Source organism: Oryzias latipes, chromosome 24 (genome assembly GCF_053564925.1).
Source record: "Oryzias latipes strain Hd-rR chromosome 24, Olatipes_Hd-rR_3.1".
Classification (NCBI taxonomy): Eukaryota; Metazoa; Chordata; class Actinopteri; order Beloniformes; family Adrianichthyidae; genus Oryzias; species Oryzias latipes.
This window is the reverse complement of record NC_136260.1, coordinates 2,647,737-2,672,636: the sequence shown is the minus strand read 5'-3', so window position 1 is coordinate 2,672,636 and position 24,900 is coordinate 2,647,737. Positions and strand designations below refer to the sequence as shown.

General features: G+C 41.6%; 1 protein-coding gene and 1 long non-coding RNA gene across 9 annotated transcripts in view; one reads left to right on the top strand and one right to left on the bottom strand.

Moving 5' to 3' along the window:
* Nucleotides 1–1,511: 1,511 nt before the first annotated feature.
* LOC111947069 (uncharacterized) lies at nt 1,512–13,193 on the bottom strand. Its single transcript, XR_002872867.2, has 2 exons — nt 13,058–13,193; nt 1,512–1,707 (listed from the first exon to the last, which is right to left on the bottom strand). It is a non-coding gene; the product is annotated as an uncharacterized LOC111947069 (long non-coding RNA).
* The window catches only part of myt1la (myelin transcription factor 1-like, a), a 56,744-nt gene continuing 44,569 nt past the window's right edge, over nt 12,726–24,900 (top strand). For 7 of the 8 annotated variants that reach the window (XM_078943104.1, XM_078943106.1, XM_023952976.2 and 4 more), the window contains exon 1: nt 12,726–13,063. The gene's annotated coding sequence lies outside the window, so the exon portion shown is untranslated. Of the gene's footprint in view, nt 13,064–17,445; nt 17,527–24,900 lie in introns of all 8 variants that reach the window. The other variant, XM_023952975.2, reaches the window with a different exon arrangement.

Sequence of the window (24,900 nt, the reverse complement as noted above, 5' to 3'; positions counted from 1 at the left end):
TCTGGACTTAAAGGTCCAGGAAGTCCAGCAAAGTTAAAGGTGAGCAGTTTGAGGGAAGAGTCAGCTCCATGTGTGAATTAATACTGCAGAGCCTCTGCGCTGAGGCTTCTCCTGATGCCCAGCGCTAACTTGTGCTAATGTAAAAAGCTCCTACTCAAGAAGTAACATTAGTTGTTCAAATATTAAGAAAGTGCTGGGTCAGAAATTCTACTTTTTAGACAAAAAATATGACAGTGAAACTTTAAATAACTTACTGTAAACCTGAAAAATGACAAAAAATAAAAAAGATTTATATGAGTGCAAATGAGAAAGAGCAGGGCTTCTTCATTGCAGAATAACTTAGGTAAACTCTGCGGCAGTGAGCATTCGCTCAGCTATGCACACATGGTTTCTGTTTCCATGACAGCCGTCTGCCTTCAGACTGCGGCAGGAGGAGGCCCCCCTCAGCTCAAAGGGGGGTCAGCTGTCTCAAAAGCTGTAAACATTAACAGTACAGCTTTTTGACGATAGCTTGTACAGAGATGCAGATCTTCACCTGTCAGGTGAACTCTCTACTGACCGTCATTCCTGTGGTCGTCAGGTTCCAGTGGATGAAGTGAACTGAAACACCTGGGTTCAGCCTGCAGACGCCGTGTTTGACAGGCTCCTCTAGAAGTGGATTTCCAAATACAAATCCCATATTTACCTCAAACAGAGCTCATTGACAAAATAAAGTAAGGTAGGTTGATAGGAATGTAGGTTTGCCTGAAATAGTTTTGAGGATCTTTGTTTAACACTTTCATCCTCAGACAGGAAGGAGAAGCAGAAGCATCACATCTCTCATGTTACCTTCCAGCATCATGCACATCCATGCATGGTTCCAACATTTGGATTCTGGTTCCCTCTTTACCCTCAAGAGGCCACCAGCCTCTTAGAGCTTCACCATTTCAGCTTTCGTTTTTTTTAACAGATGGATCTCCTCTGATCCTGCAGATCCAGCTCAGTCTGACAGCTGTTCAAACGGGCAGCTTTACCTGGACCGCTCCATATGAAGGCAGTCTGCATCTCACATTCCATCTGCTTCTTTTGATGCACCTGAGAACATGTTTGTCCATCACACTCGCTCCACAACCTAAAAAACGTACACACAGCAGTTTCATAATTGGCCAGGGAAGAATGTAACATGTATAGCAGTTTAGTAGCCTGTGCCTCCCGAAAACATAGAGGTGAATGCTGCTGTGGGATACTTTCTCCCACTCACACGTGTACATGTACATACACAGCATACCAACTACACACTCAACTACACACATACACAGATTGTGCTCACTGTTTACTTGTAAATGAAGTCCATATGCTTCTCTTTCTGATCAAAAATTTCTGTGACTTTGGCTTCAAGTCCACCTTGAAGCTTGAAGGCTTTAAGCTCCAGCATTGGTGTCCAATGTCCAATCTTAAGAAGTTTTTAGAGCTGAGATGTTACTGTCATGACCGGCTCAAATAAAAGCCATGACAACAAGAGGGAGACTGGATAAGGCTTAACAAAAGTTTATTTTTAACCTACATTTAACCCTACTAAATCTGCTAAAATGAGTAAATGGTTTGGTAAGGCTGCAGCATCATCTGCCAGGTGGGAGAGAGTGACGCCAAGAGTCCCAGCAGGATTTATACCCTCTGTGGGACGGGTCAGGTCCACCCACAGGGAGGAGACTCCAGCTCAACCAGGACCTGCAAACAAAAAGGGGAAACACTCACAAAGATACACTGGCCTGGAAGAGGGGAAGTCTGGGGTCGTAACATTACATCCAGTTAGGCAAAACATGTGACAAGGAACTCCTTTATTAGCAACCACAGAGGGACAAACGTGAGCTCATGAGCGCCTTCTCTATAGAGGCAGAGCTACTGCCTGCCTCACCTCATGTCTTTTCAGTGTGACTTATGTCAATCCAAACATTAAATACATTATTTGTTATATTAAAAATGAGGACATGTAATAAAAATGTCAAGAATGCATAAAAACATTTTAATAAAGCAGTACATTGGTCGGCTACACTGAGTGAGCAAAAGGCACTTAATCAACCCAGTGTCCATAGAGTTGTGCAATCTAGCATGAGACTAAACTCAGTGCTGCCTCAACTCACAGCCTACGCTGGAATTAAACAGAAATGACGCAAAAGACGATTGAAATGATTTAAGTTCTGTAGGTGTTTGATTTATGTCACAGATCAATGATTAGTATACATCTAGTGATGGCCGGGGAGACTGCATGTCCCGGATTAGGTGATTTGTTCATTTTACAAAGACATAAGGCAACACTGATGAGTCTACAAACATTTGTCTGAGTGTGTTTAGACCTTTTTATGGGGAAAAAAAGTTTCAATGTTTTTCATTAAAATTGGTACGGATGTGCCAGAGAAAATACATTCCACAGTAGGACTGGAATCTGGAGCTGAAAGCTGAGCCGTGTGATGAAGCCGCGTTTCGTCCATCCTGCCCCTGAGGCCACACAGACATGGATGTAATGGTGACAGGGAGAGTGGTCATGTGATGCTTTGAACATATAGAAATGAGTGGATTTCTGAACCCTGTGGTGTGATAGTGCCATTTATCAAAGCGGCACAGCATGCTGAGGAGCCCAGCTGCAGTCCCCTCCAGAGCGTGCAGCAGCTTCTGGAGGCTCAGGCTGCTGCTGCTCGCTCTTTTTACTAAACTCATATGCTTCCTGGAACTCTAACACCTTCTCTGCCTTTGGTTTTTTCTGGAGATCCTTTCCCTGAACTGAGAACAGAAATCCTTTCTCTTTACTTGACTGAAACAACAATGCCCCACTTTCCCAACTCATCCAGACAGACTCATGAGTTTCCTCTAATTGCAGTTTTTGATTGTTTGAACTCAGCACTGCCAGGACCCAGCACCCTCATTAATGAGCAGAAGGGAATATGGTAGAATCTGCGGGCGGCTTGACACACGCTGAGAGAGCTGATGTTTTAAAATGTGAGGAATGGGGTGGGGGGAGGGGGGCGGGGAGGACAGACGTGGTGGAGAGAAGAGAGGATGTGCAGAACTATAAGGAAATAAAAGCAGAGAGAAGAGGAAAAATGGCTGGAAGAAGGGGAGATGATGGGAGAGATGGGAGAGAATGACAAAGAGGAGGAAGGAAAGGAAGATAGAAGACGAGCTAGTTATAACCATAAGATGCTGAAGAATTAGATGACTGTTGAATTATTAAAAAATAATAACTTCAACTCATCAAATGAGTATAGATATCATTGTAAAAGTCCCTTCATTAACTGTCCAGAGATACAGAAGCACACTTCATTCTGTAGCATGTGGGCATCAGAAGTACCAACACTCTACTGCCCAGTTACGCTTCAAAAGCATCAAAAGCACCAACCATTCTGGGAAAAACCGTATTTTCAGAAAGACAGCCCACAGATTAAGAACATCTCCATGTTTACAGTAACCAATGCAGGTAACCAGAGCTCCAAGAACCGACTCTGAACTTTCAAAAGCGCGTCGTTCTGTCATGGAAGGATGAATGTACCAAGTGGAGGAGAACCTGAAATAAATGCAAATAAATGAACTTTCAGCAGAGCAGAGCAGTGTCATGTGGGGAACTCGTGTCACTGGGCCAACCAGACTGAACAAAGCTGTGTTAAAAGAGTTACACCAAGGACATCCAGGGATTGTCAGGATGAAGGCACTAGCACACACGTATGTTTGCTGGCCTAGGTTGGACACTGTCGTTCAGCAGGTCTGCAGAGATTGTGAGATCTGTCAAGTGGAACAAAGGATGCTGCCACAGTCACCACTACAGTCACCACTACATCAATGGGAGTTTGATGCGTCTTTACATGGACTGAAAAATAAAAAATGTTCACTCATAATGTGTATAACAATTTCAACATACTGGATATATAGCCTACCCTGATTTAAAGCAAACTCGAACCTGTGCAAAACCTCAGTGGAACTACGGCAGCTTTTCAGAGAAAAAAACAACAAACACTCTAACAGTTTTTTTAGGAGTTTTTCCTGACCAAGGAGGCGGGTCTAAGGGCAGGGATGCCAGGTGAGCTCAGTCTGTTTAGTTGAGATTAGCAATTACCTGTTGAACTGTATGACTGATTTCATGTTCTTATCCACTTACCAGTATGTATGGGCTATATGAATAAAAATGGAATGAAAAGTAACTAGCTAATGATAAATAAAAAAGAACTTGAGATAACAGATATGTAGAGAAACAACAGAGATTTAGCAAAAAGGCTTCAGGGTGAACCAAGGCCAAAACAACAAACACAAGCCCACCTATCTAATCCCAGAAAACATCTGACCAGAAATGAAAGAAAATAGAAAACATGCCAAACACTATCCTCCCAGGACCAACAAACATGTACTAAAGAAAACGGTGGTTTCACCCCTACAGTTTTACTTTCAACTGTAATTCATACTTCACTCAGTAAAAAAGACACCACTGTTGAGAGTGGGCCTGTACACAAAAATAACACACAGAACATTACAAAGTACAAGTCTGCTCAACACAGGTCAAAGTCAGCTGGACAAGACCTGAGAAAAGGCTGCAGCAGAGCTCCCTTCTCGAGGCCTGGAGGTCCACAGAGTGCTCACGACTTAAAAAAAAAGGCAAATATGATGCCATCTATTTCCTGAAGTAACAACCTAATCAATGGATGTAGGAATTGTAGATTCATACAGCACTTGTGCACCCCTGGAGAAGACACCTGCAGGTAAAGGCCAGAGGACAGGAGTGGCAGAGACAACCAGAAGATGGAGACAAAGGGACAGACACCTGACAAGCCATGACAGAAAAGATTTCTTCCAGACCAGTCATTTGGCCTCAGCAGAAAACCAAGCATTCATTTCTCCACTAAACCATTGAGCAGAGATGTTTGCACGTCTGATGTGTTTTAGGGAAAGGGCTACTGAAACACAAAGACCTATTACATTGTACAAAATTAGCTTCAGAGAAACAGCATCACAAGACGGTTAAGTGGAAAACATTTGCTCAAGTACTGCAACCTGGAATTAAACAGACAAATCTGTGGATGCCCTGTATTATTCCAAATCTCTGCTTCCTCCTGCATGCTAGAAATGGGACACTGGCACTGCGAGCTGCTAACAAACTCTTATTATGCTGCTCAGGTCTGCAGCAGACTGAGATCCAGCGAGGCAGCAGAGGCAGACCGCTTGAATTCCAAACATAAATCCCTCCTCCAGAGAAAACATCTTCATCCCCACAGTTAGGACAGAAGCCGAGGTTCTCCCGCAAAGACCAGCAGTCACGAGAAGTGATAATGGCTTCATCCTTGTCTGTGAAGAAAAGGAGGCTGATGGGAAATAATAAACAGGAGTCATTTATGAAAACATTACAAGCTTTTATCGCTTGGCTAAAACAAGCCAGAGTGAAGCTCTCCTGAGTCTGCCAGGGAGCTCCTGCATGTTCCTGCATGCATTACCTTCATCCTGCTCCTCTCCTCACTCAGGATCCTTCATTCACAGCACAAGCCTCAGCAGCAGTTACTGCTCAGAGGGGTTTCTTCTGTTATTCTTTAAAATAAGTAGGACACATAGGAGCTCTGTGAGACTCGCATTAACAGACAATAAAAAAGTGATGATTTCTTTCATCTAACACATAATCATCTAGACAAAGAGAGGGAAAAATGACTCTTGTTCTACTATTCTGCTAACTCTGGGCTTTAAAATCAAAGTCTTGATTTGAACTGATTTCAATGTAGAAGATGCACATTCTTAACAATTCACAAATATTAGCAAGAAAAGTATCATTTCAGAATCTTTCAAACAGTAATTTAAAAATGGATCATTTAAACCAATTACTAGTATAGAATAATAATCACATAAAGCTAATTAGTACTGAAAAACAGGTTTTCAGATGTAATTTTGAAAATCAAAATTGAGTTTGAATCAAATGTGAGCCTCTGGCTCGTCTGTGCTCCTGCTCCTACACCTGGCTGTGGATCCTGTCTCCGGCTCGACTCGCACCCCGGCCGTCCCCCCAACTCTATCTGGATGAAGCTCGTCTGCTGGCCTTTAAAAGTGTAGTTGTAGATTTAGATAAGTTATTTCTCTCTAAGAGTTCTGGTACATCACCTGTCTGTCCTGGGGGAGGATCCCTCCTTTATGTGGACACCCCTGAGGTTTCTTCTTTTTTTTGTGGAATCCGTTTTTTTAGGAGTTTTTCCTCACAGAGAAGGGGGGTCTAAGGGCAGGGATGCCAGTTTAGCCAAATCTGTTCAGTTTAGCCATTAACTATTGTATTCTCTGACATGAAGTCAGAGAATACAATAGTCACAATTGTTAAGACTGTTGTGACTAAGGCATTAGGGAGCTACCCAGCAGACGAAACTCAAGTCAGTCACTTGTATACAGGATCTTATCCTTTTGGCCATGATCCAAAGCTCCTGACCATAAGTGAGGATAGGAACAAAGAATGACCAGTAATTGGAGAGCTTTGCCTTTTAGCTCAGTTCCCTCTTCATTACAACAAATCAATAGAGCAGCCACTTTATTGCAGTTGCTTTACGTATCCGTCTGTCAATCTAACGCTCCATCCTTTCCTCCTTCATGAGTAAGACCCCCAGGACCCCAGTAGTTTTAGACTTAAAAAAAGGTTACATTGATACAGCCACTAATGAGTGAGTGCAGGCAGCTGTGCCTGAACCAAGATGAACCACATGAGGGGGCTGGATCCATCGGGGAGAAGTCATAGCCAACCTGCACGGAAACCAATCCAGAAATCAAAGCGAAGAATCTGAAACTAAAGACACAATTTGTGACAGACTTGCATCATACAACCTCCCAAAACCTTCCCAATTCAGGCCGATCTGCCAGAACACCGTTTATTATTCAATGCTTCTAGATCTTTGAGGCTTAACCTTCATCCTGGTGCATTTTAAACATGAATACAACTTCTCTGACAGTCTTCTGGTAAATAGTGCAGTGATGGTAACTGTTGTCATATCATTTGTGTGTGATCTAATAGGTGGGAGTCAGTCGCAAGTTTTTTTCCTCCTACAACCCAGCTTGAATCTCTAATATTAAGTGCCTTAGCCCTTTTTAAAACCAACTTCTTCCAGTCTGTATGTGCAGATGTACTAAAACATAACTGAATGTCTTGTAAATAAGCTTTCACTGACCCACTTGCTGTGCTTGGCATTTCAAAATATTCTAAAACTAGCAAAATAAGTGATGCAATGTCAGACACATTTGCTGGATCTAAGAAAACTAGATGTTGATTTTCCATCTTTGCTGACTGGGTTAGATACCAAACCATACTTGTATGTTCAAGTTAACCCTTGTGCTATCCTAGGCACTTTAACATTGGGAGTTGGGTCATCTAGACCCACTAGACAGTGCTCTGAACCTTTTTTCTTCAATGATTTGTGATCTTCACTGGTGTCCATGGATTACATGAAATCTTTCCACCTTTATCCACCTTTGTCATGGTAGGGAGAACACCTCAAGGTAAGGGGGGGGGGGGTCATCTAAGATAGCACAAGGGTTAAAGTGAAAAGCCAGGAATTCCATCTTTTTTAAATGATTTTATTTAAAAAAAACATTGTTTCTCAGAATTACAGATAACCTTTCAATGTACTCTTCCAAAGAAAGAGCCCAACTTAGTGGAGTTTAACTGAACTGAACCTGAATGGTGTTCTGTTTTTTGGACTTCTGTGCTCGTCACGTTTGTCTATAACAAACACCATGTTTGAACACGCGGGTATCTATCTGTGTAGTGGGCAACACCATCACATTTGTAGTGGTTTCATGCAACTTAATGCAAGAACGTTGCCCTGTAAATGAATTCAATCTCTAGACTTTTTCTTTTGTATGTTTCTGTAATCTTTCAATGAATATGATTAAAAATGACTTGCTTAGTATAACCCTTCTCCTTATTTTTTTTCTTTTTCAAGTTTTAATTCAGGCATACTAGAACTTTAAAGGTCCGGGTGACTCCTCTGGGTCCTGCTGAAGAAACTAGCTGGTGCACAAGGCTGCTTCTCACCTACTCAACAACACCACTGTAGGCAAGACTAACTCAGTGCATGTGTTGAAGAATTCCAAGTACCTCTCCTGGACTCATTACAATCCCAGGGATGATCTGGCAGATCGAGAGATGCAGAGATCCATTTCCTCCTCTGGCATCAGCATCCATGAAGTGGACTGCTGGCTGAAGGAGAACTCATAATGAGATTAGTGTGGTCTGCAGTCCAGGTCAGTGAAACATGTCCACCCAACATCTACTGTCAGAGTTTCAACTAGGATTGCTCTGCAGTGAACTCCTGAGTCTGAGTGAGGGAGACTGCTACCAATTAAAAATCTTGACTTTGTTTGCAGCTCTTGTTGGACACTAAGATGTCACTTCCTGTGTATTTATTTAGAGATTACAAACTATGACTGGACTGGATTGTGCCTTAAAGTCATCATGGTGAGCCCTAAGTTAAAGTATGACTGAACCTCACACAAATCAATGATAGACTGGTGTGTGCACTGCAGTTCTGCAGCAGTCTGGCTCCATGTCTGGATGGGTGTAGCAAGACAGAGTGCAGCTCGTGCTGCCCCTTCATGCATCTGGGGGGAGAACATGTCAGCAGCCTTCTTCATGTTCTTATCTTTTTCCCATACAGCCCCCACAGGCCAGGCTCAGCTCTGCTGTAATTGACTTTCTCCCACTGAGTTCAGTGGAGGCTTCAGGCTGCAGCTGCACTGAGAAGCCTATTACACACTGCTGCACACCTACACACTGCAAACCGCAGGTAGTGGTGGTGGGGGGGGGGGGGGGGGGGTATCTGAATTCATCTGGAGAATTCACAGTCTGTCTGTTGATTCAAATCCAGCTGGATGCAGTGACAAGAATCAAAAGTTGACCAAAAAGTGTTTGTGTGTGTGTGTGTGTGTGTGAGCAGATGTGTGAGAGTGTGAGTCTGTGATCGCGTATGTCAGTTGTGAGTCAGTGGGTGTGAGTAGAGGGATAAGTGTGTGTGTACACATGTGTGTATGGGTGATTGTGTGCGTGTGTGGTACGTAATACAGTTTCAGTTTAGATTATTCTTTCCTGCTATGTAAATGTGGAAGCAGAATCACCTGCTACATGAGAAATTATTAGAACTTCACAAAACAAAGATAAATGTAGGAAAACTGTGATCTTTGATGGTGTGTGTAATCATTGTACAATCCAAACATGTGTATTTTTTTTTAAATAGTGTTCCTTTCAGGACTCACAAAGTGGAGTACCCAAATCCTCGGCTGTGGAGTCATTTCTCTGTCTGTGGCTGTGTGATTGTGTGATTGTGCTATTGTTTGCTGTCTGAAACATTTTCCTTTTTCCATTGTCCATATTCACAGCTCCAATTCAAACCTCACCCTTCAGCTGAAGTACAGGTGGAGACGACCTGTGCGTCTGTTCTCAGTCTTGATGTTTTATTGAGATCGGGGGAGTCTAACTAGGTCAGCACGATCAAACGAAGCAACTGTGCTCCTCAACCTCCATCAGTTCACTCAGGACAGCGATCAGAGCTCGGGTGTAACCCTTGCATTATCCATTCTGAACAGGTTGTCAGTCTGTTGCAGGACCGCACAATAACAACTAAGAGTAATTTAGAATCATCAATGAACCTATGAAGCATGTCCTTAGACTGTGGAAGGAATCTGGAGAAAACCCACACATGCACAGGAACAACATGCAAAATCTACACGGTCCCAGCTAGGGTTTGAACCAGGGCCTTCTTACTGTGAAGCAACCACTACCACCAAGTGCAGTATTATTAAAACTAAAATAGAGAATATAGAAAACCATTCAATTCACTTCAGTTCTGGTGACTATCCGTATCTGATGCGACTGGATGGGGTCTGAGCGACCCATTCAGTTTTTTGGTTGGGTTTTCTTTATGCTCACTCTGTTTTCAGTGAGGCTGACTGTGTCTCTTCCCGGAAGTCCAACCATTCACCTGGGGTTTTCTGTGGAGCACACAGCTGCGTGCACTTATAAATATCAACCTTTGGTTTAAGAGACCACCTTTAGTGCCTTTAGTGTTGTTGCACTCTCTCAGTTGTTTCATTCTAGTGGTATGCCCCTCACTGTCAATAGATTCAATTCTAGTTCTGTATTCTGCTTCTAGGGTGCGTCTAGTTTTGGCTTTTTCCCACTTCTAGTGATAAGTTTTTGTTATAAACGCTGTTTTGGATAGGTTTGACTTTGCGACTGACCTCTGTCTCGAGCCCTGGTCTCTTTTTGGGTTGTCCAGGCTTAGAGGGTTATGGACAGGAGAGGCTGCATCTTAAGAGGAGCACAAGTGGGTCATCTTGCAGACCCATTGAGTCTGGTTCGGCCATCTCACAACAATGGAACGTACCATTGTCGTGCGTGCTGTAAGTATATCCCACATTTACGATTGACGGGTGATGCTGTTGTACAGTACCCTTTACACAGCCCTCCAATTGTTAGTAAGGTGTGAGTACTGGCTCCTTACTGACCGTGCAATGCTGCATGCACGAGGCATGCACGTGATATGTAAGTGTCCATAGGATGCCTATAAGACGTCCACACTAACTAACTAACTAAACTCTGATCGTCTTCTTCCTCATTTCAAACAGCCAAGTTTCACTCCAGCGACGCACAATGAGGCTACCACGTGAACAGCCCACAGGTTCCATGCTCAGGATTTGGGTGGGGTCAAAAAAAGAAAAGTCTGTTGGACCTGCCTGTGTCTCACTTACTTCACCTTACCCTTATGTGTTGCCAGAAGCTGTTGATCGCAATATGTCCATACAAAAAAATGTGCCTTAACATTTTTGCCATACGGACTAATCAGGTTGTAATCTGACATTTCCACCGATTGTCAGACAGACCATTTTCACCTGTGACTAAGGACACAGGATGTCTATTAGATAAATACTATACATCTATTGTAGATGTTCACTGGACGTCTCTGACAACAGCACCATAATCAGGTCACCAGTTTGTCACTCACACACAGGAGAACATGCTGATGGCAGCTAATCTGTTGAAGTGTGACAGATCTGTAGAGGAAGAACATACTAACTTCACACAGAAATCCCTGCTGGGATTTGAACCAGGTTCTTCTCACTGTAAGGTGACAGAGCTAACCACTACACCACCATGCAGCTTTTTCAGCCTTGTTCACAGACAACTAGTAATCACATTCCAATAAGTGGCAAACAGTTCTACTGACATTTACCAGGGGTTAAAGGTCACAGAAACCTTCATCAAAACAATCCAATCATATGTATATAGTTTAAGAAAGAAGTTGATTCTACACCGATGCTATCATGCTTAAATTTGACAGTAAACAGAGAAAAAGGATGATGGCTCACCAAAGTCACAATGATAGAAATGTGTTTGATTTGGCTTTTTTAGCTATTTTATTTCAAGTAAATCTGCTGCAGCAGGAGGACCTTATTTTTCATGCATATTTGGGTTTATTTCATTTTGACATAAACTGGTAAATAAGTACAAATTGCTATGTTTAGAGAAAAAAAGACACTTTATGCTTCTATTATTGTTAATATATGAAAGCTACCTTTTATAAATGAATGGATTAATGACCACAGAAACAAATGAAATGCTTTTCTAAACAGGGAAGTGGAACTTTGAGGCTCTCAAATGGTCTTTCAGATATGAACAGAAACAGGCTGCAACAGACTGGCGACTTGTTCTGAGTGTTCCTCGCCTTTGCCCAACAGTAGCTGGGTTGGAACCAGCAATCCTGTGATCCCAAAAGGAGATTCAGTGGGAACTGAAGATAAATGGATGGATGTAAAATTGTCCTCTAGTAGACATCTAAAAATGTCTACAGGTAGACGAGTAGGAGACGTCTATGTGCAGATATCTAGCAGAACCCTATTGGGAGAGCTCTAATAGAGTACCGTAATGGAGTTGTCTGAGGTGTACGGTAGACATCTACAATGTATATTAATTATCTAACAGACGTCTTGTACCTGGTGGTAAGAAAACCCAAATGGCTTGTTTACAAAGCATGATGGGACTGCGACACGATTAGCTGTAGGAAAGTCGTCCATTAGAGATCTGAACAGCAATGTGCAATAAACCTCCATGAATTGATGTCTATTGTATATATAATGTATATCTGTAGCTGTAAACATTGATAAAGCCATTATTTAGATATCTAACAGATGTGTCGGTGGCTAGAAGGAAGTGCAACATGAAATTATCTGAACTGAGGTTTGCTTTGCATCTACAACATTTTTTAAATCATTTTTTATTCAAGTCATTTTATAAATGAAAGATCCAACTTTGTTCTGTCTGAACGCTTAGTTCACAAATTGAAAACATTATTTTTATAATAACACATTTTAAAAGGGAATGTAGTGAATGAATGAATCAACAATTAAAGGGATGGTGAACTTGTGTTGTGTTTTCTCCCCCCCGCCCGGGGTAACAACCATACAATCACGAAAGGCCCTGCACACGCACGCAACACAGCTACACAACACAGCCACACAACGCACACAACACGGGCAGCTCCATCTGAACAAAGACAGCGCGCACGCGCGCCTACACGCACCTGCAGCGCTAACAAGAGAAGCTGCTAAGATTTTCTGCCCTGCAGCCGCGCGCGTCACACCCCCTGTCTGCTCACTTTGAATTGATTAAAAGGAGTGTGTGTGTGTGTGTGCGTGGGGGGGGGGGGGGGTGTCGATAAATGGGTTGCCATTTTTGGAGCCTGCACGTGCACACGCGCCGCTGCCTCTCCATCAGACGCACCAACCGGAGCCACGCGCGTTCTTGAAAAATAAGGAAAAACGGGGGAAAGGAGGTGAAGCCGCTGTCCTCTTCGTTTGCTGCTGCACCATCTTCATCATCACCATCATCCCGCCCCCTCCCCTCCTGGTCTCCCCCTCCCCCCAGTGAAGGCATGAGCAATTATAACAGCGACAAAAGAGAGAGTGTGTGGTAGAGAGACCTTGAGGCAGACAGAGAGGGACAAAGAGGGAGAGGAGTGGGCTGCAGAGCTCCAGAGCGGAGAAGAAGAGGAGGAAGAGGAGACGGCGGAGCCTCCATCATCACCTTCCAGTACGTTCTCCTTAAGCATTCTCCTCCGTGCATGTGACAGTGCGGCTGCGGTAATCTTCATGTCTTCTCTCGCTTACAGTGCGCGTGCGTGAGCCTTCGCGCGCACTGTCCTCTGCCGTGTTCGTGTTGTTGTCATGCTGCGCATGTCTGCTGCCTCCGCGTCTCCGTGCAGTTTTGGTCTTGAATCCAACATTTCATTGCATCAAACTTCGGACAGCTGTCTGCGCAGACGCGTGACCTGACGGCGGCTTCCGGTGGCTTCTTCGCTGATTGTCCGTCATGTGTGATGTTCCTCTGACCGACCGCTGTGGGTGTCACACTCAGCCTCCAAGGACCGTTTCAACAGGGTGTCATGAAGCTCGTGTGTGCCGTGCAGGAGCCTCAGTCAGGCTGTTCAGACTGAAACTGGAGAGTCCTTCCTAATTTCCCACAGATCCTCCTCTAAAGTAGCTGTAGAGATGAATTTCTGGGCTGTGGTGGGCTGTGACCCGGCAGCCTTCTCCTCTGCTCTCAGGAGGATCATCAGGTCTGCCTGCTGTGGCTGGAACAGTCTGTTTTTATCCCGTCTTTTTATCCCGTCTTTTTTATTTTGTTATAATTGTTAGAAAATGTAACAGCAAAGGCTGTCATGTCCTCCCCTAACATATTCTCCTTGTGCCTCATTTAATATAAAAAAGAAAATGCAGGATTTCAGTGAACTAAAGACTGTGAACATTTGTCTAGCAAGTCTGTGTTTTTCCTGTGTGAACAGCCGAATGCAGCAGCTCCATGTTGGAACCAGAGATGGGAAGTTATTATCTTGAACTCAAGTCCAGAGAACAAAATGTTCACTTAAATCTTATGTTTAGCTTCTGAAGAATGCATTTAGAAACTCAAAAGCTTATTTGTATTTTAATGTGTTTAAACTAATGTGATGAAGTTGGACCTTGTTTGATTTTCAACCTTCTAAAGTTATTAGCCCCTGAACACAGAAACTGTGTTGGAAAGACATTGTTGGTTAACTTTGCCAAGGGCCATACTTTTACCATTTTATTTACATGTGGATTAATCTTTAAAAAAGCTCAAAGCTAATGTCTGAGACCTGACTAATCAATAGAAACAATCTTAGTATTGGGAACAGTTTCAATTGCAGTCTTGTTAAAATATGTTTTCTGCATTAGTCCTTCAACTTTCATCTTAAATTTCTCCTTCTAGGCAAATGTTCTGCAGTGTTTGATGTTCTGGAGTCATTTCATACGCTGTGGCTTCATAAACTTTATTTGTCTGGAAATACTGAGGGCAAAGAGGATATGCAAATGCAAAACCTGTAGGCCTACGAATGTACTAACTGAACGGCTCATGCTTATGAGTTATTTTGACACACAACACAGACACGTCTTCGATGAACCGCATGAAAACCTCTTAGATTGTCAGAAATGTAATCATCAAAATAAAAGCAGTATCTCTGAAAATCTGAGAGTTAAATAGTAAACAAATACACAAATAATTTATGATTAGAAAGGGAAATATAGCTTGACTTGGTCAAATGAGGAATAAGAAGAGTGTTGATAGAGCAACTCCAATGATGTTGGTTGGTTGTGATTTTTCTGAAAAGTGCTTATAAATTCAAAAAACATTGTAGGACTAGAGAACAACCCAGAGGGAGAGAAACCAGAACACAAAAAGGCTTTACGCACATTGGTTGATTTCATATTTTTGTTTATGTTTGTTATGGCTGGATGTCTCTCTATTGTTATTTACCACATAACATTTATAAGTTTAAAACTAAGTAAATCCATCATTTAATTGATTGATTAATCCTAATCTCTTACATTTGATTTAGTGCATAATTGTTGGCAGCCTTAGGAAAAGCCTCTGCATCCTCACATTTACGTCTCAATAGAACCGGCATCAGTCAACCTCTGGATCTGTGTGCAGTTTATGTTTATTTCAATTCCCCCAATAACCCAGAAAAAGTTTTCAGTCTGAATACACCTAAGAGGACCCTGGTCTGGTACCAGTTACCACTCTCAGACGCATCTTTGGAGGTGGTCTCTGCTGGTTACCAATCAGATTGTGCCTCGGTTAACTCTGAGTTTCCTCAGATGATGTTGATGTTAATGATGGAAACATTCCTCATGACGTTTACGTCATAAAGGCCTGGAGAAACACGAGGTAACAATGAGACACAGCAACTAATTGAAATTCGGTCAGATGAATGCAGGCTCCTTAAAACAACTTTTAACGGGACACACATTGCTTCTCACTCTGTTTTCCTGACAATCTATATGATAAACACTTATCAGCGTACCTTCTTAGCTGTTGTCTGCTCAGTAACCGCCTTGCAACATGACTCAGCCGTACCAAAGCAGCAGTAAAAAGTGTTGTACCTGATATTGATACAATTGTTCAAAATTGGTCAGGAAATAAAGTTTGAATAAGTAAACTATCCTGGATTGCAAAACACAGGCTTCCATACTTTCTGTCTCTAGTTGCTTTGCCCCGGGCTCGTAATTTCTGTTCAATAACTGGAGAGATCTTAGTCAAGTGCTTTTTTTTTTTTACAAGCTTTGGTTTGAAACAGGAAAGGCAGCTTTAGGGCAGTCTGAATACAGACCAAACGTGAGGTTTAGGACTCAAGTCCAGACCAAATAATACTTCCTGTCTGAGTACAGTCTAAAGCAAGCTCTGACCAGGACAGTAAAACAAAAAGTGGCTAATCACGTTCGTCCTCTGACTCTCATGCAGAAGAATCTCCTGTAGCTCCTCACTACTCCACCTTTACCAGCAGACATTTCTAAACTGCCTTATGATTCATGTTCCTTTAGATTGACACCATGGCTGTTTTTCTCCTCCAAACACACAGAGCTTACAGCATTTCCTCCCTTTGGTTCTCCTCCTCTCTTTGGTCTGTGGAAAGATCGTCTGCATTCACGCTGAAGACAACCGCACCAGAGTTCACCTGCAATTGAATAGAGACTCTTGCTTTAAAGAGGACCAGAGATCAAGGGAGTTTTCACAACTACCATTTCTCAGAGACCAACGCAAAAACCCAACCTGGATCAGGCCAAGACCAAACCTTGTTTAGACAAGGAGCCGGTCAGGAGGGGTCAGCTGTTAAGGTCCATAGAACATCATTTGTTCCGCTTTCATTGCTGCTGGGTGGCTGTGAGGGTCAACATCTAAATGATTTGTCTAACTTTTTCCCCTCAACAGTCTTTAAGATTTGTGCTGCGACACAGAACTACAGCAGCCTCAGATTGCTCTTTGATTCTGACACGTCTCATAACAAAATCATCAAATCTTCAAAGTCATCTGAAAACTCTCACATTTTGACTCATTTTGGTCAATCTGAAATGTTGCTAATTTATTAATGCTGTCTGAGTTTTGCACATTAATAATACAAGATATATTATATTGCAATCTACAAAATAATCTATATATAGATTGTTGGTTGACAATTGTTAATTAATTTTGTCTGATTGTGCAGGTGTCAGTAATCTCATTATCTGACAACTGACCACTACCAGACTTTTTTGAAAGTGCAGATCCCCAATGATGAATGTATATATAAAATTACCTGTCAAGCAAAGCTGATCATGACAAGTTGTGTGACGGAATAAAACCTTGTTGAAATGGTCCCTATTTATGTAAAAATCAATTGACATTTTTACGTGAGGTTGTAAACTGATGATTGTAATGTTGGCATAGCATGATCACCTACGATGACACAAAAACGCTCTTTTATTAAGCTGATCCATAGTTTTACCAGATGAAGCGTAGAAGCTCTTGATGCTCCTGATGCTGTGGAATGGAGCAGCAAAGATGGTGGTGGGTTTGACATCATTTTTTGCCATAAGAATCCTATGGATACGCTAGTATCCACTAGTGTGAACACCTGAAGATAAACGCACGTTCAAAAACTCGCTAAATGTGCATCCTTGAATGTGAGTCACATGAATGGCACGTCTGTCACCTGCATTTGGAGGAGGCTTGGTGCGAAATGTCAAAGCGATGCGAGTCATGCGCTAAGCTTTTTTCCCTCTCAGCTCTATTTCGATATACGAAATACTTGGTACCATAGAATTCTGGCTGGGAACAAACCACAAATATTAATTTCTCCTTCATGAGAAATTAAGAATTGGTGGTCCTTTGTGAACTGGACACCATCTGAACGTCCAGTCAACCTGGTTTAGCTGTCATCTCACGCTCAGTGGCTGCACATTTTGTTGATACAGCCTGACAATGGTAGCAGAAACTTGCATAGGAATGCGTAAATGAATGAGTTTTGCATGCGGAAGCCTGAAATGGGCGTTACATAGACTTTTCAGTGGAAGTTGTCTCTTGAACTGCTAAGTTTATGCATGATTGTCTCTGTAATCTGTGGTATTGCCCATCATTAGGTGAAATGTGAAGAAGCTGCTGTGCTGAAACAAACTGAGGGTAAACTGAGCAGTCTGAAGTGGAGCTCTGAGTGACTCATGGTGAGTTTACAACACATGCAGTGGACAGGACAACCAACTCTCACTTCAGTCATTCAGTGCTCTTTGAAAGGCGTGTTTGTCAAATAAAAGCCCTGGCTCATGACTGTCAAACTAGAGCTGGGTTGATAAAAGCGATTAATCAATCTGAATCGATCCAAGCTTAATAAATCAATAATTGATCTATATAAATAGAGATCGATCTTTTATAGATCTTTTTTCCTTTTCCTGAGCCCTAGCGCTACTCGCTAATCTTTGGAACAATCATGGCGTACAATTGTAAAACTGCTAGACACTCTACAAAATACAATCTGAATGTTCATGGAACATTACTTATATACTCTAATACATCTACATCTCTAATACAATAACAGCAGTAAACCAAAGTCTGCTAGCTTGATGCTAACGTTCCGTTGACCTGGCCCGTTACCAAATGACCCACGGACCGGTACCGGTTCATGGCCCAGGGGTCAGGGACCACTGGTCTACAGCACTGTTTTCTGCTCAATCTTCTGGAATAAAGTGTCATGCTACAGCATGTGCTCTACCTAGTGGCGAAACTGAAATGCAGGTTTCTTAACAATCTGCACATTTTTGTTGGAGCCTCTCCATTTGAGAAACCATGTAACACTGTATGGTGTTAACAATCTCATTGGTTTATTATTTCACTAAAATATTTTACATGGATCTGATTATTATGAGTATCTTCAAAACATATATAGAGTATTATTGTATTTCTATACAAATATTTCTAACTGTGTAAACTATGTACATTCAAAATTGAATCGAATCGAGTGAATCTAAAGAATCGGGAATCGAATCGATTCTGGAAGTTATTGGTGATATCCGGCCCTATTTCACACTGTCATCTGGTTACAGCCAGGTACTTTTCAGTCAGGAATTTACTCAAAATTTGATTTGTTGTCACCTCCACCAGTGCTCAGTAATCTCTGTAACAGACTCAGAAAAGTCTTTAAAGGGTGTTTATCATGCAAAATCAACTTTTTGGAGCTTTTTAGTGTATTATAATGTTAATTAATCAGAATAAACAATCCCAATTCAAGCAATTCCATTCAAACATTTCCAAGTCTTCTTCTAAAAACCTGTACTCTGAGCCCCAGCCCCTCCCAATCCATGAAAATGAGCAGGTTCTCACATTGTGACGTAGATAAGTGAGAACAGTCCCTTCCAGGAAGAGTCTGCACTGCCAGCTCCGCCCCCCATTTAGCCGGTGATCGGCTAAATGATTTCCTTTTATATGCGCAATATGCACATCCATCTTTGCAAAGGTTCAGATGTTCTTTTGTTTTTTTGGGAGAAACACAAGCCGCGGTTACATGTGCAAAATATCTTGATCAATGGTCGGGTTAAAAATTCAACCGTGCACATGGGATCAGAAAACCTTTTTCCGTTTAGAACAAACGTTCACATGGTCACACTCTCGGTTGGAACAAATCATTTGTGCATGCGCAGTAGTGTTAAAAAATCCCGGAAGAGGACATGAGTCCCGTTGTAAACAAACGGCTGCCGCATTAATTTATACAGCAGCTCTGTAATATACGAGACTATCTCCCAAACGTGCTTTTATTAATGTAATGAATATGATGAAGCGCCTGTTTGCTCAAAGTTTTATTTTTAAAAGGCATGGTCAGTGCTTTTTTTGTGGAAGAACGGAGCTGGAAGAAGCCAGTTAGGAGAGGCTATAAACAAGGGCTAACATTAGCTTTGTTTGATCATGGACACAAAATCCAGGACCATGCGGGAAAACCTGTAATCGGCATCCTGGCTGCATGTAAATATGTGGGAATAACATCAGCCTTTATTTTCTCGGGACACAACTGGAAACACAAATCCACATGATTGTTTGAACAGTTTCTTAGCACTAAGAGGCATTTCTACTTTGAAAAGTTCGCACACCGCCCCAAAGTCGCTGTTGGTGCCGGCGGTCGTTGCTCTCCTGTAGCCGGCAGCCGCTAACCCAGAGTCAAACACACATTAATAAATCTGGCTGCTCTGCTCAGAGAGAGACACGGTCTACTGGCACCCGAGCCCGAACACAGATCTCGGGTGCAGGGTCCGGACGTCAGTGGGCACGAAGCGCTCCTCCCCCGGCATCCCCCTCGTGAGGCTGTAAGATAGCGGCGAGGCGAAGAGCCAGCGGAGCGAGAGCGGAGCGGTGCTTTTCACAGGGCGTCCGCAGAGCTGCTGGTCGGTCCCGTATGAGCTCCAAAGCTTTATTTCAGCGAAACACCGTCTATGCATGACGTAAACAAGAGCAGTGGTGACACACGATCGGAATGAAACATTTACATGCACAACAATCGGATAAACAATCGGTATAACCCACCTATCTCGATCGGAAAGAAATTTTGATCCGAAAGAGTCTGATCGGGGCAGAGTATTCCGAACGGCGTGTTTACATAACGCATTTTTCTTCCGATCAGGCGTTCTTTCCGATTACTTTTGCCCATGTAAACGCGGCTACAGATACAATGTTGAGGCAGGCTCTAGGTTGATGTGTTGAGATCAAGTCGTCTTAAATCAGGGTAGGAAAATGAGCTGCCAAAATAACACGTATTTCATAAAAAATCATTCTTTAGTGTATCAAAGATAATATATTATCACATCTAAGGCTATAGCTTACTATGAAAGGCTTAAGAATAGCATGATATTGGCCCTTTAATTGTTCCACTCGCTCCGGGTTTCTTACATGCAAATACACAAATGATTTTCAATTTGCATAATTCTGTTCTGCACACAGTTGGTCAGGCAGGAAGAGCTGCTGTGGGTTTGTGCATCTGCTTCTCGTTACAGATGGTTAGAGCTTCCACACATCATGCTGTCAGTCACCCTGACCCTCCTCAGCTCCTGCGGGACAGAGTTATGGCGTGAAGGGACTGGACTGTTTGATTAAACCTGGAAACTGGTCCTCAAACTCTAATTAGAACAGTAATTCAGTGATTTAAAGTACACCTTTTTAAGGCAAGTTTTGTTCCTTTATGTAAAATCTGATGTAAACATAATGAAACAACACTAACCAAGACTAAAAACTCTTCACACCATGCAGAACCTTTTGCTTCCCTGTTGTCCTTACACTTGTGTCCCATGGAAGAATTGTGTCTCATAATTGAAAATAAAGTCAAAACCAGATATGCATTTTCATTTCTTTTGCACTTGAAATTTAAAAATACGAGTAAAAAAAACATTTTTATTCTGCAAACTTAAAAACAATTTTCAGGGTTTCTACTCTCGAAACAGAGCAGGGCACTACGCTGCAAATGTGCCACAAAAGCCAGCCAATCACAGACATGGACATGAAGGTTGTTGCTCACCATACAAAGAAAGCGTCTGCTTCCAGTCAAAGCCCTACCGTTGGGATTGTATCTTAAGACATTAAGAAAAGTTATTATGAATGAACCTTTTACAGTTAATTTTAGAATGAAGGTCATTCAAAAATGTTCATGTTGCTACATTCATAGATGTTATATAGGTAGACGCCTCATGGACTGTCCCTGGAGGTAATGTCTCGGCGTGCCGTCATCTGGGATGTGTCTAAGTGCACCCACAGTGCTATTGTTTCTAATGAGGCAGATGTATTTATAACTAGAAGAATTAATTTAATTAGAAAAAAAGTTCTTGTTCATTTTAATTATTTTTTTTTCTTTATCTTCTCTTTTTCTGTAGTGACGAGGAACCAAAAACCACTGGAAACATTTTTCTAACAAAATCAGACACGTGTTACGTCACCTTAATAAAATAAATGAATACATTTGAACTTTTAATACAAAAAAGAAATGATCTTTTAATTTTTCCAAACATTAATAACTAAAACACATTGATAACAGTCACGGATCTCATTAGGCAGACAATTTTGAGAAAATATTACAAGAACTTTGTACAAAACCAGACATTTGGTAAGCAATCGAATAAAATATACATATTTTATTCATGAGGTGGCCGTGGTGCAGTGGTAGGGCAGTCGACCACTGATCGGAATACTGCAGGTTTGATTCCTGCCTTGCCCATCCTTGCTGAAGTGGTCTTGGGCAAGACACTGAACCCCACCTCTGGTTGGCACTAGTGTTGGGGGCGGAGCCGCCATCAGTATGTGACGTGTGGGTGAATGAGACTGTGACTATACGGCGCTTTGGGGCTTTGAAGAAGGTAGAAAAGCGTTATAAAAGTGTACACCATTTACTAAAATGCAGAGAATAGCAGTGGTTGGACAGAGGTGAAGAGAGAGTGACTGCTGCAGAGGAAGACTGAGAAAAGATGAGAAACCACTCTGGGACAATCCATCCACAGAGTATCTAGTATGATATGGTATGGGGCACAATAAACCTGGTCCAAGAAACAGGTCAAAAATCCATACAGAGTTTCATTTACAACAGTGGCAAGGCTAAAGGCGATAAGAGTTGTGGCTCCATGCATTCTGACAATAGAGGTTAGACAGAGGCAGAATATGTAGGCATTACCACAGCTGCTGTGAATCACTAATCAGCAGGGTGAGGCTGGAGCACAGCCATGACAAAAGTGGCAGCTAGAACGCGAATTGCAGCTGCCGGTGTGAATGCTAACGTGAGAGAACCGGAATGAGCGAGCGTGGCTTCAGCCTCGTGACTCCCTTCCAGTTCCAATCAAAGGAAGTGAAATCAGTCGCCATCTTTGGCGATACAGACGTGTTGGAGCCAGACGTTGTCAGTGAGCAGTGATTGGTCCGAGTTGGTCTGGGCCAACAGTTTTATGGCAACCACTTTCAGCAATCAGTAGTGAGCTTGTTGGAAGTCCACTCCCTTTCCACTGAGAATCTGTCAAACGTTCAACGTGACACCACTTACCTTTAAGGCATCTGATTGGTCAGTTTATAACTTAATTGACTTGAGCTACAGGAAAATATGATGAAAAATAGGATAATCAAGAACATGTTTAAAAAGGTAGCAGAGCAAAAATGGTTATTTCTGACAAGTAGAATGTTAAAAGTGATTATCAGGTTTGGTAGTTCTGAGGACAAGCTAGAAGAGAGCGGACCCCGGAGAATATGATAGTCCTTTATGTGAAACAGGAGGAGACGAGCAGGAACAGGTAAGTCAGTATAGTTACCTCCTCCAGCCACCAAAAGCTGCAGGAATCTGTGGAGTGGGAACAGACAAATAGTGGCCAACAAGAAGAGTTCTTTTGAAGAGTTTTGTGGCTTTCTGTCATGACGGGGATAGCTGTTTATTTCTCTATAGAAGTCTATTTTATCTTTTTAATCCCACCACCAAGTACTTCCTATTTGGAGCACCAGGGGGGAGGGGTCACTTAGTCTAGTTCTTATATAGAGTCAACGGTCCCAGCTTTGCTGTTTTAACCTCACCTGGCTACTTTGTCTCAGAGTTACAGTGGCGCAAAAAAGTATTTAGTTAGACACCAATTGTGTTCTCCCACTTAAACAGATTAAATAGGCCTGTAATTTTCATTGTAGGGGTACCTCAACTATGAGAGACAAAATGAGGAAAAAAATCCAGAAAATCAGAAGAATTTATTTGTAAATTATGATGAAAAATAAATATTTGGTCAATAACAAAAGTTCAACTAAATACTTTGGGTAACACTTTATATTAAGATTCCTTAACAAGCTTTGTTAACACATTAACAAGCATTATAAATGAATTTATAGGGTGTTAGTAAGACATTTATTAGTACAATAAGTCTAATAAGGTTTATTAAATTACTTAGTTAACACATTTACAAGCATTATTATTGGGATGTTTTCAAGATGCTAATGATGCATTTACTGATATTATAGGTGCTTAACAAATGTGTCAGTGTTAATAAGCTTAATAAGATTTATTAACAACCTTTGTTAACAAATTAAGAAGTATTATTATTGTTTGGGGTTCTAGTAAGATATTTATTAGCATTATAGATGCCTGACACAAGCCGAAGTGTTCATAAGCTTAATAAGTTTTATTAACTAACTTAACAAATTAATAGGCTTTATTAATGTGTCAGATGCTAGTAAGATATTTATTAGCATTATAGATGTCTTGCAAATACCTGAAAGTGTTAATAAGATTTATTAACATCTAAAGTCAGACCATTGTCTTCTAAATCCATATTACTAAACTGCTTATTAGCTTTACAAATGTATTAATTAACTTTGTTAATAGTTTATTAATTGTTTTGCAGCACCTCATCTAAAGTGTGGACGTTTTTTAGCACAAACAACCACAAAGCATAAAGATTGTAAAAAGAATTTTATGACATTAAAACAGACTAAACATACACAAATCGTTCTGTAAAAGATATATAATAATTTAATTCAGACAAATAATTAAAAAAAAAAACATATATACTGGTGTTGGATGACTAGCATCATAGTTAATAAGGATAAAGTATTAGCATCTATCCTGAGTGAAACATTCATTGCAAATCCCATCACCAGGAGACAATTCTCTGCATTCAATGCCAACAGCATTCAACCACTGTTGCCTTGCTTCAAAGTCCACAAGAAAGTTGCACAAGCCAGTCATTTTTGAAGACCGAAGACAATAAACCTACAGGAGCCATGCTAAAGCTAACACACTAACGACCGACCGGTACAGAATCAAAGATGGGCGGGGCTTTTTTCGTCACCTGTGTGAAAGCAAAGACTAAGAGGCTCAATGGGCTGAAAGCGAGCATGCCTGATTTGCTGATGAGTTTGATTGACAGATTCATTAGCCAATGGTGACATTAGTTAACCTGCCCATCTTTATTCATAGATGGGCAGGTTACCGTGTACCGTGTTAGCATCTTGAAAACATCCTAATAATAATGCTTGTAAATGTGTTAACTAAGTAATTTAATAAACCTTATTAGACTTATTGTACTAATAAATGTCTTACTAACACCCTATAAATTCATTTATAATGCTTGTTAATGTGTTAACAGAGCTTGTTAAGGAATCTTAATATAAAGTGTTACCAGACTTTGTTATCTACCCTTTGTTGGCAATAGCCGCGGTTACATGGGCAAAATATCTTGATCAATGGTCGGGTTAAAATTCAACCGTGCACATGGGATCAGAAAACCTTTTTCCGATTAGAACAAACGTTCACATGGTCACACATTCGGTCGGAATAAATCATTTGTGCATGCGCAGTAGTGTTGAAAATCCCGGAAGAGGACATGAGTCCCGTTGTAAACAAACATCTGCTGCAGACATTTATGCAGCAGCTCGGTAATATACAAGACAATCTCCCAAACGTGCTTTTTATTAATTTAATGAATATTATGAAGCGCCTGTTTGCTTATCGGTTTATTTTTAATATGCATGGTCAGTGCTTTTTTTGTGGAAGAACGGAGCTGGAAGAAGCCAGTTAGGAGAGGCTATAAACACGGGCTAATATTAGC